Source organism: Vulpes lagopus, chromosome 10, assembly GCF_018345385.1.
Source record: "Vulpes lagopus strain Blue_001 chromosome 10, ASM1834538v1, whole genome shotgun sequence".
Classification (NCBI taxonomy): domain Eukaryota; kingdom Metazoa; phylum Chordata; class Mammalia; order Carnivora; family Canidae; genus Vulpes; species Vulpes lagopus.
Window position 1 is genome coordinate 89,369,787 of NC_054833.1, and position 18,180 is coordinate 89,387,966.

The window sequence follows — 18,180 nt, forward strand, 5'->3', positions numbered from 1 at the left end:
CTGCCCCCCTACTCCCATTTCCCATCCTCAGCTGAAGTTTGATGAATTGAAATCAGACCTCTGTGCCAACTGGTTTTCTTTGTTTTCAACAAATATTGGGTTTTGTAATTTAAAAAAAACAAACAGATTAGTAGTTACCTGGGACTGGGGCAGAGGGAAGGATAGATACAAAGGGCCCCAAGGAATCCTGAGGAGTGATAGGAATGTTCTTTATCTTGACAGAGTCAGTGTTTCAAGGGCAAATACGTGAGTCACAACTCAGCCAACAGGACACTGTAAATGGATGTGGTTTGCAATACATAACGTATAACTCTGAAAGGTTTTATTTTATTTTATTTTTAAAAGATTTTATCCATTTATTTGACACAGAGAGAGCACAACAGGGGGAGCAGCAGAGAGAGAGGGAGAAGCAGACTCCCTGCAGAGTCTGATGAGGGGCTCCATCCCAGGACCCCGAGATCATGACCTGAGATCAAGGCAGAAAGAAGCTTCACCAACTGAGCCACCCAGGTGCCCCAAAAGGTTTATTTATTTATTTTTTAAAGGTTTTGGCCTTTTTTAAATGATTACTTATTTATTTATTCATGAGAGACACAGAGAGAGAGGCAGAGACACAGGCAGAGGGGGAAGCAGGTTCCCTGTGGGGAGCCTGATGTGGGACTCGATCTCAGGATCCCGGGATCACGACCTGAGCTGAAGGCAGATGCTCAACCACTGAGCCACCCAGGCGCCCCAAGAAGGGGATTTTAAAAACTCTTTTTTTTTTAAAGATTTATTTATTTATTTATTTATTTATTTATATGATAGACAAAGAGAGAGAGAGAAAGAGGCAGAGACACAGGAGGAGGGAGAAGCAGGCCTCATGCCGGGAGCCTGACGTGGGACTCGATCCCGGGACTCCAGGATGGTGCCCTGGGCCAAAGGCAGGCGCCAAAATGCTGAGCCACCCAGGAATCCCCCTAAAAACTCTTTTATTGTCTCAGATGTATGGCTCCCAACTTAATTAAAGGGACATGGTGGCAGGCAGAATGATGAATGGCCCCCAAAGATGTCTGCCTGCACCCTAATTCCTGGAAGCTGTTGGATTCGGAGAGGTTGGGAGGTGCTCTGCCTCTGGCTTTGAAGATAGCAAAGGGGCCACAAGCCAAGGAGCGAGGCGCCTCTAGAAGCTGTAGAAGGCCGGGGAGCAGATTCTCCCCTGGGGCCTCCAGAAAGGAATGAGCCCTGACTCCTTAACTGATCTTAACCCAGTGAGATACCCCCACCCCCAATGGCACATCTAACGTGCAGAACTGGAATGTGATGAATGTGTGTGGTTTTAAGCCACTAACTTTGTGGTTACTTGTTACCGCAGCTACCGGGAGCTAAGGCAGCGACCTCCCTGATGTCTGGTGTCCATGTGGACACGCCGGAGGGGGCAGCCCTGCCTGCACTTGAGCTGCTCTTCTCTCTCACTGGCCACCTGCCCAGGTTGAGATCCAGAGCTCTCGTGACCTTGTTGTGCCGCCTGCACCTGCCCCCAGCCCAGAGCCGGCCTCCTCACCTGCCTGATGCTGCTCCCCTCTGTGCCCTCCATGCTCTCACCCTCGGCCTGCATGTTCCAGGTGAAACGTTTCTGGCACTCCCCTCTATTTCTCCCGAGGACTCTATCTTCCCACTGGCTAGGGCTCAGCTCAGACTGCAAGCTCCAGCCCCACCGCATGGAAACATCCTTTCCCCAGAAACAGGCAGAGGTAGTGGCCCCAGAAGGCTGCTGCATGTTGGTCATGAGATAGAGAAATTGGAAGTGACCTGCGTATCCGTTGTCAGGAGACTGATGAAATGAGCGTGGCACATCTCCAGCCGGCGAAGCATCGGGCAGCTGCTGACAGCAAAGAGAAAACTCTGTGCGTGCTGACCTGGAAGTCGGCTCATCTGCAGTCTCTGTCTCCAGAGTAACCAGGTAGAGTCAACTGGGCAAACCCCAGACCACACCTCCTGTCTTCCGATCCTCTGTCCGCCACTCCTGCGTAGCCTTGGGTCAGCTGCTGGTCTCCTTCATGCCTCACCTTCTTCAACTGTGTAATGGGGATTAGGACAGTTTGCCTGTACCCTGGGCTGCCTACCTCACAGTGCTGTAAAAGAGGCGTGCACAGTGCCTGGTACATAGCATTTCCTGTTATTCTTCATAAATAGAAAAGCAAATACCAGTTGGAGGATAGCCTGTGAGGAGGCTGGCTTTTCTTATATATTTAAAGTCCTGAACATATTTTGGGAGTGTTCTGAAGAGGCAAACCAGGGAGCAGGGGATCCCTGGGTAGCTCAGCAGTTTAGCACCTGCCTTCGGCCCGGGGCGTGATCTTGGATCACGTGATTTTGGAGCCCTTGGATGGAGTTCCACATCAGGCTCCCTATATGGAGCCTGCTTCTCCCTCTCTCTCTCTCTCTCATAAATAAATAAAATCTTAAAAAAAAAAAAAAAAAAGCAAACAGGACGCCGAGCTAGCTTCAGGAGTGTGAGGCCCATGCAGCAATACAGCCCCCCATGTGCAGAAAGGGCCCATGCCCCACTTAAAGTATTGCTCTGCTGCACCATCTTGAAATTCTTAATAATTTTTGAACCTGGGGCCCCACAGTTCTGTAGCCAGTGCTGGCAGGAAGGGACCGCTCCAGTAGCTATTCCTGGGAAATAGGACTGGGGCAGAGTGAAAGCCCCAAGGACCTCTTGTAACCTTCTGTATCTGCATGTTTACAATCACTCAAGCTTTGGTAACATATTTGTACCTCCAGAATGTAAGAGGAGATGTCAGGGAGAAGCCAGCCAGCCAGTGGAAAAGGTGTGGGCTCGCAGTAGGCAGAACTGGGTGGAACTCTGCCTCTACCAGTGAGTTACTGGTTCACTCACCTTGGATAAATTAATTATTTTGCCAAGCCTCAATTTCCCCCTGGAAAACAAACAAACAAAACTGGCAATTGTTTCCTACCTCTTAGAGTAGCTGTTAGATGGAAGTAGTGTGAAGGTGCCTTGTCTGTAACACTGGTGACAAACTACTGCTTGTTCCTGAGTGAGCATGATTGGGGTGGGGAGGGGAGGCGAGGGGTGGAAGAGCGCTGGAGGACAGATTAGAGAGAAGACCCTAGGGGATCCCTGGCTGGCTCAGCGGTTTAGTGCCGCCTTCAGCCCAGGGCGTGATCCTGGAGACCCAGGACCGAGTCCCAAGTCGGGCTCCCTGCATGGAGCCTGCTTCTCCCTCTGCCTGTGTCTCTGCCTCTCTCTCTGTGTCTCTCACGAATAAATAAAATCTTTAAAAAAAGAGAGAGAAAGGAGGGAGGATCCTCGCCTGGGGTCTGTACCCTAGAGAGTCAGGAAGGCCTGCGGACAGCAGCAGCCTGAGCTGGGGTGTGGAGCCCAAGCAGGGTGAGGGGGGCACCTGCCTAATCTGGCGGCCCCCTACGCGGCTTTGTTCTCCCTAGTACCACCACCCTGCCAGGTGTTCTGGATGCATTTGTTTCTTACTTGAGTCACCTGCCCCGCCCCTCACTTGAATGTCCTGGAGGCAGGGCTGCTGGTGGCCGCAGTATCCTCAGGGCACAGGACCGCACAGGACCGCGTCTGGTGGCTGGACACAGGTGCTGAGTGGGTGAGTGAAGCTTAGGGCCCCGCCCCTCGGTGGCGGTGCAGACCGCGAGGCTCGGGGACACCTGCGCGGGGCTGGGGAGAGGGAGAAGTGAGCCGGAGGCGGGTTTCTGCGCCGGCCGCGGGGTGAACAGGGGCCACCTTCACTGAGGCAGGAAGGAAGTGAGGGGCCCGGCTGGGCTGGGCGGGAAGTTGAGCTGGGGTCCACCCCGGTGGAGGGGACACGGAGCTGCCCCGGAGGGCGAGGCGCAGGGGTCCGGGCCCAGGAACTGCGAGCGGCTGGGGCCGGGGGCGCCGAGCTCAGCCCGAAGGCAGCTCTGGGATAACCTGCGTCGTGCGTGCGGTTATTGAGGAAGGGACAGAAGTTTGGGGGAACATACATTTTCAGCAAAACGAGCTTGCCGCCTCGATACCTGCCCGCAACCCGGCAGCGGCGCCAGGGTCTTCGCGTTCGGCCGCACCCCGCCGGGAAGCTGCGAGCGGGGAAAGCAGGAATGAAGCCCGCGGCGCGGGTCCAGCAGCTCCGCCGAGGCACCCGCCGCCGCCAGGTGGCGCCCGTGCCTGCCTGGATCCGCCCGGGAGGCCCGAGGTCGGCGCCGCGGCGGGAGCGGGACTGGCCAGCGCGGGGACCCGCCCCGGGCTCCGCCTCTGCCTCCTGGGGTGCAGCCTCGCACCCCATCCTGCCCTCCTGCGGGGGTGGGGGCAGCCCAGAGGTGGGTGTGTGGGTGGTGGGAGGGGGCTGGTCGTGTGGGTGGAGCGGGGGTCTGTGTGGGGTGCGGCTGGGCCTGGGGAGTGTGCATCCAAAGCTGGCCTCCAACCAAGCCTCCAAAGGCCTTGGCTTTAAATCCCGGTTCAGGCACTTAATACTGCCTAAACGTAGGCCTGTGACTTCACTTCCCTCTCTCGTAAAATAGGCACGTAATCCTGACCTCACAGGGGTGTCGTCAAGGTTAAATTAGATGGGGACGCCTGGGTGGCTCAGCGGTGGGGAGTCAGCCTTTGGCTTAGGGCGTGATCCCTGGGGTGCCAGGACCGAGTCCGCATCCGGCTCCTTGCAGGCAGCCTGCTTCTCCCTCTGCCTGTGTCTCTGCCTCTCTCGTGAATAAGTAAATAAAATCTTTAAGAAACAAAAGATTAAATTAGATGGTGATGATAAGGAACACCTGGGTGGCTTGGTGGTTGAGCCTCTGCCTTCGGCTCAGGTCCTGATCCCAGGATCCTGGGATCCAGTTGCGCAACCTGGGGGATCCAGTCCCACATCCTGGGATGGAGTCCTGCATAGGGCTCCCCATGGGGAGCGTGCTTCTCCCTCTGCCTATGTTTCTACCTTTCTCTGTCTCTCATGAAGAAATAAATAAATCTTAAAGAAATAAAAACAAATGGACAGCCCAGGTGGCTCAGCAGTTTAGCACTGCCTTCAGTCCAGGGCATGATCCCGGGAACCCGGGATCAAGTCCCACGTCAGGCTCCCTGCAATGGGCCTGCTTCTCCCTCCTCCTGTGTCTCTGCCTCTCTCTGTGTGTCTCTATGAATAAATAAATAAAATATTAAAAAAAAAGAAAAAAATGATCATAATACCCATATATTGAGCTCTTTACTAAGGGTCAGGCATTGTTCTAACCACTTTACATATAACACCGTATTTATTTGTTTGTTTGTTTGTTTGTTTGTTTGTTTTAAATAGGCTCCATACCCACTGTGGGGCTTGAACTCACAGCTCTGAGATCGAGTCACAAGTTCCATTCACTGAGCCAGCCAGGCACCCCTGTAACACCTCATTTTAATAGCTCCCTCTGGGATCCCTGGATGGCGCAGTGGTTTGGCACCTGCCTTTGGCCCAGGGCGCGATCCTGGAGACCCGGGATCGAATCCCACGTCAGGCTCCCGGTGCATGGAGCCTGCTTCTTTCTCTGCCTCTCTCTCTCTCTCTGTGACTATTATTAAAAAAAAAAAAAAAAAAAAAAAAAAAAAAAAAAAAAAAAAAAAGCTCCCTCTTACGTGGAGGAGCCAGAGACAGAGGCTGGGTCTTTTCTGCAAAGGAAAGGAGGCATCCCCCTGGCCCCGGAGTGCTGCTCAGTACTCAGGGTACTGCTAGCTGAAGAAGGCAGAAAGAGGCAGGGAGGCCTGAGGCTGGAGGCTGAGAGCCTCTCTTGTTTCCAGTTGTGGAGCTCAGCAGCCTGGCCTGTGGGGAGCAGACGTGGAGCCCACCCAGTATCCAGAGAGCAGCAGAGGGACCACTGAGGCAGACGGTACCTCCTGTCCTGTCTGTTCCTGGCTTCTGCTGTGGTCTGACAGCCCCCAGGCTTCTGGGAAAAGCACCCTGTCGTGGCGTGTGAGTGAAGGCCACAGCACGACACTGTGGCTTCAACCTCAGAGATGGAGGTGGGTGGGTAGGGGGTGGCCAGATTCGGTGGGCCTGGGAAAATCTGCTTGAGAGCTCTGTGGGGTGTTGGAGGATGCCCAGAGAGAGCTAGAGGTAAAGAGGCGGTGGCCAGGAAAGTGTGGGTGGCCGAGGATGCCGAAGCACAGGGCATGACCCTTCTGTCAAGGCCTGGGAGAAACCAGGCCCGGAAGGGCCATCTCCTGCCTCAAGGCCTCAGATCTGTGGAAGCCGGCACCTGGAAACCTGGGGTAGAAGTCTGTGAAGGGGGTTCCCCAGACGTCCTGATTTGCCTACTATGGTCTGTCCTGGCATGGGGTGAGCAGGGTAAACCAGGCATCACATCCCAGGGCTGGGAGTGCTGGTGTCCAAGTGAGGGACTGGCGGGGTGGCTTTCGGAGGGTTCTCTCCCCACTGCATCACCTCACCCCTCTCTGGATACCTGGAGCCAGTCTCCCTGCTCCTCCTTGGACTCTCGTTTTGATAATGCCTCTCAGGCCTGAAACCATAGGACTGGGGCTCCCCTGAGTCCCAGGCCTGAGAGGGAAAGAAGGTTCTGGACTCACCTGAACTTTTGAGTCCTTTGGGCTGTCCGCCAGCTGAGGTTATCAGTACTTGATTTTGTATTGGGGGTCAATGCCCCCCGCAATGCCTGTCAGTTGGCTGACTTCCCCTCCCTGGCACCAACCCCTCTCCAACAAAGGGACCAGGGCACTCGGACCTTCTGGCTCACACGTTGCAGGAAACAGAATCTCAAGGGATAAGCCCTCAGCAGCCTTTTCTTACCACCAGTTTAGATGTGCTGAGATGAAGGAGCCAGAAAGAGTGCTCCCCTCCTGCCCCCCACCCCCCCCGCCGTCCGCTCACAAGCCCAGAACAAAAACACACCACAAATAGAAGTCAAAGTCTGAGAAAGAATCAGGGAGCCATGACCCGGCCGTGGGAAAGGCTGTATGGCCTTGGCCAAGTCACCTAACTTCTCTGGGCCTATTTGCTCATCTGTAACCTAGGGTGGTTGGACTAACCTTGATGAGCTACTGTGAACAGGTGAGAGAAGATGCAAAATGCAGAACACAGATGTAATGTTGTCTAAAAGCAAAGCCCCTAAAAATACAGCCCAAGGGTCTTTATTGGACTCTCCCATCGGCACCGCCCCCCGTCTGTACCCCCATGGCTCGGGCTGGGGCTGCCCCCTCGCCACTTTCCTGTAAGGCTGCGGGTGGAAGGGGCTGCCACATTCGCCTGGGTAGCGCCTCTGCAGACTTGCTCTCAGGCTCCACTTCCTGTTTTTCTCCCCAACGAATTTTGCACCATTGCTCTTTCATCAGAGCAGGCTGGGGGGTGGTGAGGTAAAGGCAGAGGCCTGCCTGGGAAGAAACCCTGGGGGTCAGAGGATCCCAGGGGTGGGGGCACCAGGAAGTGTGCCGGGTGTGCTCTGGACTCTGTGATCTCCGGCTCAGAGCAGATGCAGCAGTGGAGGCTGGAGGCTGGTGGGAGAAGCCAGGGGTCCACCTGATGGGAGGACCTGAGGGGTCCCTGTTCCCATCCTCAATCTGGAAGCAGTGGTTTTTCCTAGACCTGGGGGCAGGACCTAGGGATGGAGTGATACAGGCCGAACTCACACATCTGGTGAAATGAGGGGTGGAGGGGCTGCTCTGAAAGGTGAGTCTGGACTCCCTGAGGCTGTCAGGCCTCTGAGCATCTGGCTCCCCAGGTCACTGGGTGTTGGGCTACCCCTGGGAGGAAATGAAGGAGCTGTTCCCACACTGGCAGGACCAGGACCTTGTCCTTCCTCTCCCTTGGCTCCAGACCCCTGACCCTTCTACCTGGCAAAGCCTGTCCAGCCACGACAGGGTTATTTCCTTCATTCATTGGTTCAACATTTCTACAGACTCACTTGTCAGACTCTGGGTGCACCACACAGAGCTCAGGGCCGGGATGCCAGCCTGGATCCAGGCAGAGGCCCTGCTCCCCTCCCAGGGCAGCTGAGCACCTAGGCAGTACAGTTGAGCAAATTGAGTCCTGTGGGGGATGGTACAGCCTGGAATAAAGACCCTTCTAGACAAGGGGGCTGAGTGGATAATATCTGTTCTGACTGGCTAGGCAAATAAAGAGAGGGAGAGTAAAAGGAAGAGCTGGGAAGGAGACTCCAGGCAAAGGGAACTGCATGAGCAAAGGCTTAGAGTCAGAGCGCCTGGGGTGGTCTGGAGCTGCAAGGCACAGCCCATGGTGCTGCAGCATGAAGGGTGGGTGGGGGAAGTTGTGGGAGGAACCCCAGGGGGGTAGCCAGGTTGGTTCCCTTGATTCTTAGATGTTTTGAGGTCGTTCTCCAGCCACAGCTGACCCGGTACTCCAGTGTTGGTCGCTGTCCCAGCAAATAAGTTGTTCCAAAGATCAGAAATCAGTGCTTGCTGGGGTCCCTGGGTGGCTCAGCTGGTTAAGCATTTGCCCTCAGCTCGGGTTATGATCCCAGGGTCAAGGGATTGAGCCCCACATCAGGCTCCCTCCTCAGTGGAGGGTCTGCTTATCCCCCTCCCTTTGTCCCTGCCCACTGCTTGTGCTCTTTCAGATAAATAAAATCTTAAAAAAAAAATCAGTCCCTGATAGGAGTGCCTGGCTGGCTCTGTAGAGCGTGCAAATGGAAGGTGTGGGTGGCCCATCTATGGTTAATCTATGGTTGTGAGATCAAGCCCCACATTGGGTGTGGAGATTACTTAAAAAAAAGAAAGAAGGAAGGAAATCAGTGCCTGGTAACTCAAGCAGGAAAGGAGACTTTTAGCAAAGGTACAAGGTGTTCTCATGGAACCCAGAGATGCAGCCCAGCTTTGGAACACTGGAACCAGAGCTCTCAGACACTTTCTCAGCACTGCTTGCCTGTCCCCATTTGTCCACCTGCATCACACCTGCGTCATACCTGGATCATTTAACCCAAAGAGAAATATTTCTAGGTCCCAACCCCTGGGAAACGGGAATCAGTGATGGCCAGTGGTCATGTTTATATGCTGCCTTTCTGTAGTGACTACGTGAGGGAGGGTTACCAGAAAAGGGGGCCAGATGGACAACCTAATAGCCTAAAAGCCAGTAGTGTCCACTCTAGGCCATGCCCTTTTATCCTACACACGCGCGCGCACACACACACACACACACACACACACACACACGTTTCATTCTGTTGGCTTTCCCCAGATACCTCCATTCCAGTTGCTCTTGCTTAATCTTTATACCACAAAGTCCACCACAAATATTTCTCCCCTTGCCAAATGTGAAGCAATCCACGGCAGGTCAAACTATTGCTTCCAGGACTCTGATCTCAGAGCTACCATCTCCAGCTGATATCCACTCCTGTCTATTTCTACCGAATCTCCTCTAAGATGGCTCTTTAGGATCCTCCTCAATCTATAGACTAAGTGATCAATTTAGCCTCTCCTTCCATGCATGATCTATAGAGCAGAAAAGGGAAGCACCATACAGAGTACGCACCATGGTCTTCTAGTCAGGCAGGGTAAATTAAACATCAGGAACAAGATACTGCATGGGGTTTGCTCTGCTGGTTACCTTCTCTGGCTTCTTTGTTGGTAAACATGGCTGTCCCAGGTTCTGCCCACTGGGAGGGGATCCCTTCTCTAGGGGTCTTTCAGGCCTGCCCTTGAGAGGTTCTTGGGAAAACTCAGGCCTTGGCAGCCTGCTTCATCCTGGTGCTGGGACTTGAGCTTTGGAATCACCCAGAGGGTAAGACATCAAAAGCGCCAATTTGCCAGGTTTTAGGATTTCCTGGAGTTTCAGTCGTACAGAAGCTTAGTTAATTGACTGTCAATTTTATTTTGGGCCATATCATTTACCAATAACCACCCCCATGAAATCCTGTCTGATTGAATATTTGGTCTTAGACTGAGCCATCCCCCAGGGCTGGGGTTTCTCAGCAGCAAGCACAGCGGCTAGTTTCTTCTTTTAGCCTAAAGGTGAAGAGGAAATCATCTAACTTAAGTGGAAAGAAGGCTTTTTATCTAATTTCTTTTGGAATGTTACCCCTACCTGCCTTCATACCAGTTGACAATGAGAGGCTAAAAGACCAGAGGTTAAGGGTTATTCACTCCTGTGGCTCTTCCCAGATAGCCCTATTCCAATGCTAAGCTCACAGACTTTCTGCTTTGTGTGCTAACCTTAGGGTTAGACACAGGGTGTGGCAGGGAATGTGGCTGCTGCTGGTTGTCATTGGCTATAGGAAAAGAAGGATTTCCCCTAACATAGTTAAATATTTGCTCTGATTTCCCCCAATCTTGTACAGAATTGAACAAAAGCTCCTCTTGTATGGGCAGCCTGGGTGGCTCAGTGGTTTAGCACTGTCTTCAGCCCAGGGCCAGATCCTGGGGACCCAGGATCCAATCCCACGTCAGGCTCCCTGTGTGGAGCCTGCTTCTCCCTCTGCCTGTGTCTCTGCCTTTCTCTCTCTTTGTGTCTCTCATGAATAAATAAATAAATAAAATCTTAAAAAAAAAAAAAGCTCCTCTTGTAGCAACTTCTGAAGGGTGATAGAAGTAAATCGTATACTCATATGCTGGACACTTTGCTACCAAGTTTCCTAAAACATCAGCCTTGGTTGGCACATGTTCTGAGTCCCATGGAACCATTGAAAATAGTTCAACTGATCTGTTACCACATAGTGAGAATTGCTGGTATTCCATCCAAGTATAGGGAATCCTTGTCACCCCTCACTCTACCTCAGGTCACCTAGTTTCAATACTTTCCTTGAAAAACTGTTTCTTGGGGTGCCGGGTGGCTCAGTTGGCTAAGTGTGTGCCCTCAGCTTAGGTCATGATCCAGGGTTCTAGGATCAAGCCCCACATTGGGGTCTCCTCAGCAGGGAGCCTGCTTCTCCCTCTTCCTATGTCCCTCTCCCCACTCATTCTCTCTCATAAATAAATAAATAAATAAATAAATAAATAAATAAATAAATAAATAAAATCTTTTTTTAAAAAAGGAAAAAAAGAAAAGCTGTTTCTTTCAACGCTCCACTTGTGATATGGATTTCTATATTAATTTTGAATGTTGCTTTGTTGTTTCAAAAAACAGAAACCAACTCAAGAGAGTTTGTACTGGGTTGAATATCATCCCCCCAGAATGCATGCTCACATGGAACCTCAAAATGTGAACCTCATTGGAAATACAGTCTTTGCAAATCTAATTAGTTAAGATGAGTCATCCTGGATTAGGGTATCTTTATAACAAGAGGGAAATTTGGACAAAGACATAGACATGCAGGGAGAATGCCAGTGAAGATGGAGGCAGAGATCAGAAGGATGCTTCTAGGAGCCATTGAATGCTAAGAATCGCAGGCAACACTGAAAGATAAGAGAACTGAATCTCCCTAGAGCCCCTGTAAGGAACCAATCTGGCCAACACCTTGATTTCAGACTTCTGGCCTCTAAAACTGCTAGAGAATAAATTTACATTGTCTTAAGCTATCCAGATTGTGCTAATTTGTTACAGCACTCCTAGGAAACTGATAGAGATTTTAAGCAGAATATGGGAGTAAGGCATAAGGGTGTAGGGGACTTTCAGGGCAAGGGCAAGAATGCAGTGGAACCTCAAAAAAGATACAAGGACAAGGAGCTGAAAAGTTGCCCCAAAATAATCTCTCTAACCTGTGATCCTCTCTTCCTCTCTGTGCACCTGCTTGCTGGTTTTCTCTCAATCTGTCTCTGCACAGCAGCTTCTCTGATTCCCTTAGCCCAGGTACCTGAAGAATCATTACTGTCTTGGTTCTAATTCCATATTCCTAAGGAAACCACTCGTTGGGGAACCTGGGGCCAGGTGACCACCCCTGGGACGATCAAGTTGGGCATGCTTAAAAGCAAGCATATCTGACCCAAGGCTGCAGGTATAGCCACGTGGACACACGGGGAAGTGTTCCTAAGAAGGGAGGTGGGTACACACCCCAGGCACGCCATGCTCTTGCCATCTAGCACTTCTCCAAGCTGTTGCTCCCATTGGCTGAGGCCCTACTAGTCTCTGATGGACTTCCCTGATGCCATCTGTATTCCCAAAGGAGTCCTTCTCCTGGCTTCTCATCCCTGTACAGGGTCACCCCTGCTCCTGAGAGACGGGGCAAAAGTGTGGTTTGTGGAATGAAACAGCTGCTCCTCCAATGTCCTGGTGGGAAGAGCAGCAAAAGGAATTAGCTCTGGCCTGGGGGAGAGAACTAAAGTTTTACTTTTTTTTTTCAAAGATTTATTTATTTATTTATTCATGATAGACATAGAGAGAGGCAGAGACACAGGCAGAGGGAGAAGCAGGCTCTGCCGGGAGCCCGACGCGGGACTCGATCCCGGGACTCCAGGATTATGCCCTGGGCCAAAGGCAGGCGCTAAACCGCTGAGCCACCCAGGGATCCCCAGGCTTTACATTTTTTTCTGCAGCTTTACTACACATTTGGCCAAATGTGTAACAAAGGAAAAAGTGGCAAGGAAAACTTCTGTAACCCTCCTGTTCTGAGGCTTTCACTGTTCAGGCACCTCCTACCACATATGTGTGCATAGGTACCACTCACACAGTGGCAGTCCTGCACAGGGGCAGTTCTGCATTGAACAGGAGCCCCTTGATGATGTCATCATTTTCCATGATGCCATGGGTCTTCAGGATCACCACTTCCTTTTCTTTTTTTTTTTTTTTTTGAAGATTTTATTTATTCATGAGAGACACAAAGAGAGAGGCAGAAACACAGGCAGAGGGAGAAGTAGGCTCCCTGCAGGGAGCCCGATGTGGGACTCGGTCCCAGGACCCCGGGATCATGACCTGAGCTGAAGGCAGACACTCAACCACTAAGCCATGCAGGTACCAATGCCCCCCCCCCTTTTTTTAAAGATTTTATTTATTTATTCATGAGAGACACACAGAGAGGCAGAGACACAGGCAGAGGGAGAAGCGGGCTCCATGCGGGGAGCCCGATGTGGGACTGGATCCTGGGTCTCCAGGATCATGCCTTGGGGTGAAGGCGGCGCCAAACCGCTGAACCACCCAGGCTGCCCCCACCCCCCTTTTTAAAGATTTATTTATTTACTTGAGAATGCACACACAAATCAAGGGAGGGGCAGAGGGAGAGAATCTTCAAGCACATTCCCCACTGAGCACGGAGCCTGATGCAAGGCTGGATCCCATAACCCATGAGATCATCACCTGAGTGGAAACTAAGAGTCAGTCGCTTAATCAACTGAGCCACCCGGGCGGGGGCTCCAGGATCACCACTTTCAATGGCTGCACACTATTCTATTAAGTGGATGTACCATGCCTTCCTCTGGACTGTTCTGGCCACAGGGGAAAAGGCAGACATTTTGCAGTGTGAAGGTGACACATTTTCTTCCTTCCATTTTTGGTTCACAGTCCCAACTTCCTACGATTGCTGGTCCAGTAGAGCCCACACCCTTTCTGTCACCTGACTTCAGAGTCCTAGGAAGGCTGCCACCTAATGAACTCCCTACCTGCCAGCCAGGTGACCTTGGCGAGTTACTTACAGCATTGCCTTAGCTTCTTTGTAAAATAAGGATAAATGGCTCCGAGGGGACAAAACAGGGTAATGCATGAAAAAGGCCCATGCTGGAAGCTCCCTATAGTTCTACTTTATTCCATTCACTGTGTAGCCCAGACCTTCCCATAAGGCCACATTTACTGGTTGCATATATGCTATAGCAAAGTGCCACAAGCACTGTGGTAAGTAAGTAAGTAAGTAAGTAAGTAAGTAAGTAAATAAATAAATAAATAAATAAATAAATAAATAAATAAATAAATAAATTTGGGAGCATCTGCCTGGCTCAGCCAGAAGAGCATGCAACTCTTGATCTCAGGGTTGTGAATTCGAGCCCCATATTGGGAGTAGAGATCACTAAAATAAATAAATACATAGACTTAAAAAACAAAACCCCAAACACTGGAAATTTCTTCTCTCACAGTTCAGGAGGCCAGAAGTTCAAAGCAAGGTGTCAGCAGGGCCACTCCCTCCAGAGGCTCCAGGGGAGAATCCTTCCTTGCCTCTCCCAGCTTCTGGAGGCTCCTGATGTTCCTCAGTTCATGGCTGCATCACTCCAGCCTCTGCGTCCGACTGCCCATGGCCTTCTCTGTCTCGACTTTTCCTGTCTTTCTCTCATAAGGACGATTGCCATGGGATTCAGGGCCCTCCCAGATAATCCAGGATGACCTCATCTCAAGATCCTTAACTTAATTACATCTGCAAAGACCCTATTTCCAAGGTCACATTCCAGGGTTCCGGGGGCTATGGCTTGAACATACCTTTCTGGAGGTCACAGCCAGCCCCCTCCAGGTAAAAGTGGCTTTCCTTCTCCTTCTAACTTCTCTTTCTCTAGCATTTACGCTTTTTTGCTCTCTTTTTCCTGTCTGAGGAAAAAGTCACCAGACGCATGCCTCCTCGTTGAGGTTTTTGGGGTTTCACATGGGGTTGCTCCTCGGAATCGATGCCTTTAAAGATAGATATCTATCTAGAGGGGTACTTATCTAGATTAGAGATTTTTAGAGCAGGTGGTAGTGTGGCAGGATGCAGGACTGGGGAGCAAAACCTGGCTCCTTCCAGCACTACCTCTTCGGTACCCTGTTTGCAAAGGTGTGACTGTCCCAAAACCACTTTCACTGACATATCTTTTGTTAGTCTTATAGGCTCTCTGAAGCTGGAATAATAAGCCCCATCTTAAGGAGGAGGGGACAGCCTGGAAGGATGTGGGGGCAGGACTGGGTCTCAGAATCCCCAGAGAAGGTTCAAAAATACACTCCCTCAGGCACCTGAGTAGCTCAGTGGTTGAGCCTCTGGCTTTGGCACAGGTCGTGATCCTGGGGTCCTGGGATAGAGGCCTGCATCAGGCTCCCTGCATGGAGCCTTCTTCTCCCTCTGCCTGTGTCTCTCTGTGTGTCTCTCTTGAATAAATAAATAGAATCTTAAAAACAACAACAACTCCCCCTCTCCATCAGACTCTGAGGGCAGAGAATAAGACCACACCTTCTTACTTTCTGCAGCACCCCCTTCTCTGACTCTGCCTGCCCCCTACCCCAAACCATTGTATTCAGGCTTGTAACTGGAAGGTCCTGCTTCAAGCCCTAGGATTGGTTGGCTTTTTCCTCTTGCCCTACCTCCCCATTCTTTTCTTTCTTTTTTCTTTTTTTTTTTTTTAAAGATTTTAAAAAGTCATTCACTTGAGGGAGAGACAGAGAGCGTTGAGTGAGAGCATGATGGAGTGGGGAGTGGCGATCAGAGGGAGAAGGAGAAGCAGACTCCCCGCTGACTAGGGAGCCTCACACGGGGTTCAATCCCAGGACCCCGGGATCATGACCCAAGCCAAAGGCAGAGGCTTAACCCACTGAGCCATCCAGGAGCTTTATTATTTTTTCTTTAAATAAATATTTACTTTTAGAACAGTTTCAGATTTATAAGGGAGTTGCAAAGAGGATCCAGAGTTCGCACACACCCCACACCTAGTTTCTTCTATCTATCGCTACAATCTTACTCTACTACAGTAGGTTTGTCACAAGTGTTGAACCAACATTGATACATTATTATTAACTAAATCCTGACTACCTTAGTTTTCACCTACTGTCCTCTCTCTGTTTCAGGAGCCCAGCCAAGACACTGCCTGACATTCATAGTCATGTTCTCCTTAGGTTCTTCCTGGCTGTGACAGTTGCTCCAATTTTCCTGGTCTCTGATGACCTTGACAGTTCTGAGGACTGCTCAGGTGTTTTTGTAGATCCCACTGCCCCTCCTCCATCTCTCCCCTTCTCCCTGCCTCTTCTTTCTTTGCAGCACTTACTACTTCACGACACTGTATCTTATTTTTATTCTGCAGAGTTTCTCTTCATGGAGTATAAACCCTGGGAGGGCAGGTCTTTGGCCTGTACGGTGCTATATCCCAGGGCCCTGACTGTAGCAGGCACACCGGCTGAATGAGTCAGTGTTGCAAAGCCTGGGTCACCCCCAGTGTATGGAGGCAGGAGTTTGGATCCAGGCTCATGACATCAAACCCTGCTGCTCCCCACCACCCCCTTCCCCTGGTACCCCTGTACCTTGGACTAGGAAGAGTCTTAGAAGGTATGTTTAAAAGCCAACTGCTGGGGGCACCTGGGTGGCTCAGTGGGTTAAGTGTCTGCCTTCAGCTCAGGTCATGATCCCAGGGTCCTGGGATTGACCTCTGCATCAGGCTCCCTGCAGGGAGCCTGCTTCTCCCCCTCCCTTTGCCTGCTGTTGCCCTTGATTGTGCTCTCTCTCTGTGTCAGATAAATAAATAAAATCTTAAAAAAAAAAAAAAAAAGGCAACTGCTGTTTCTGGAACACTGGCTCTGTGCCAAGGGCAGGGGCCTCCCCCAGCCCTGGGTCAGGAGGGCAGGAATGATCTCCTCCTAGGGTTGAACAGCGGGCAGGTTGTTGGGCTGGGATTTGAAACCAGGCATCCTGGGTTTGGAGTATTTGTGTTTTATAAAAAGGATAACTCGATTTCCGTTTGGAGCCCCCATATACTTGGGCCCAGAAATTCAATCTCCATCTGTTCAACATTGGCCCCATAAGGGCCTCGTTCACCTGGGCCACCTCTAAGCTATCTGGGTCTTTCTGGACCATTCAGTCCATCTGTGACCCAAGATGAAGCACAAACCATCCACCTGAGTTTTCCTCCAGAGGGCACGGCTTGGGAGTGGGGGCTGCAAGGACCGCCCCCCCCCCCATCTTCTTTTTCTCAGGCACCTCCACCTGGCCAACTCTCTGGGCTCCTCTGAGCCTATGTCCTCAGAAGTCAGATTTTCCAGGAATCAGTTCCCTCACAGTCTGTACAGCCCTTGTACCACCAGCACCACCACTATCATGACATTGTCCAAGGCAGCAGCTTTCTCGTCGTGTGGACTAGAGCCTGCAATAAGAAATGCATTTTACATCTTGACTTAATGCACACTCATGCGTACCTAAAAGGGCAAAAGCCGCAGGAAGTGGTATCCTGCTCCTGCAGTGGAATACGACCTGGTCATTTCTATTCTATTCCATTTTTGTAAACTTGACCCACTGAATGGGTTTACAGTACACAAAAGTGTTCGTATGTCACATCTTGCTGTTGCTATTAGCAGAAAATTGTTGCTATTAGGAGAAAATACTGTTTTATTTTTATTTTTTAAAATATTTTATTTATTTATTCGTGAGAGACAGAAAGAGAGAGAGAGAGAGAGAGAGGCAGAGACACAGGCAGAGGGAGAAGCAGGCTCCATGCAGAATCCCGAAGCGGTACTCCATCCCGGGGCTCCAGGATCCAGGCCCTGGGCTGAAGGCGGTGCTAAACCGCTGAGCCACCTGGGCTGCCCCTGTTTTATTTTTATTTATTTATTTATTTTAAAGATTTTACTTATTTATTCATGAAAGAGACAAAGACATAGGCAGAGGGAGAAGCAGGCTTCCTGCGGGAGCCCAATGGGGAACTTGATCCCAGGACCCCGGGATCATGACCTGAGCCAAAGGCAGATGCTCAACCACTGAGCCACCCAGGTGCCCCGAAAATACTGTTTTAGAGCAGAAACATCCAGTCCCACAGAGCACAGGCACTCTGTTCTAGGATAGCTCACTAACTGACATTTTCTGGGGGTTCACTCCGTACTGTTCGAAGCAGTTTACATGTATTATGTCATGTAATTCTAAGAAAAAAAATTTTTAAAGATTTTATTTGAGAGAGAGAGACTGAGCAGACTTGAATGACAGCATGAGCAGGAGGGAGGAGGCAGAGGGGAGTTCTGAAGAAGCAGACTCCTTGCCAAACAGGGAGCCCAAACAGGGAGCTGGTGAGATCCTGGCCTGAACTGAAGGCAGCCCCTTCACCGACTGAGCCACTCAGGTGCCCTCTAAGAACAATTCTAAATGCTGAAAGCCATGATTAGCCTCCCTGTTTTTTCAGATAAGAAGTGGAGGCTCAGAAAAATTAAGTCACTTGCCTGAGGTCACACAGCTCCACAGCTAGCAGAGCTAAGGAGTTTGGCTCCAGGGAAGGTGCTCTTAGTGAGAAGCTTCACTATACATACATTTCTTAGTTGAGGCAAATGGGCAAGGATTTGAGCTGGTTAATGTCCGCTTGGGAGGAAAGGACCCGCAGCAAAGTGAGCTTCCTGCCAGGATGGGCCAGGCAGGCAGGTGCCCTGAGTCCTTCGTGGAGCGGCTGAG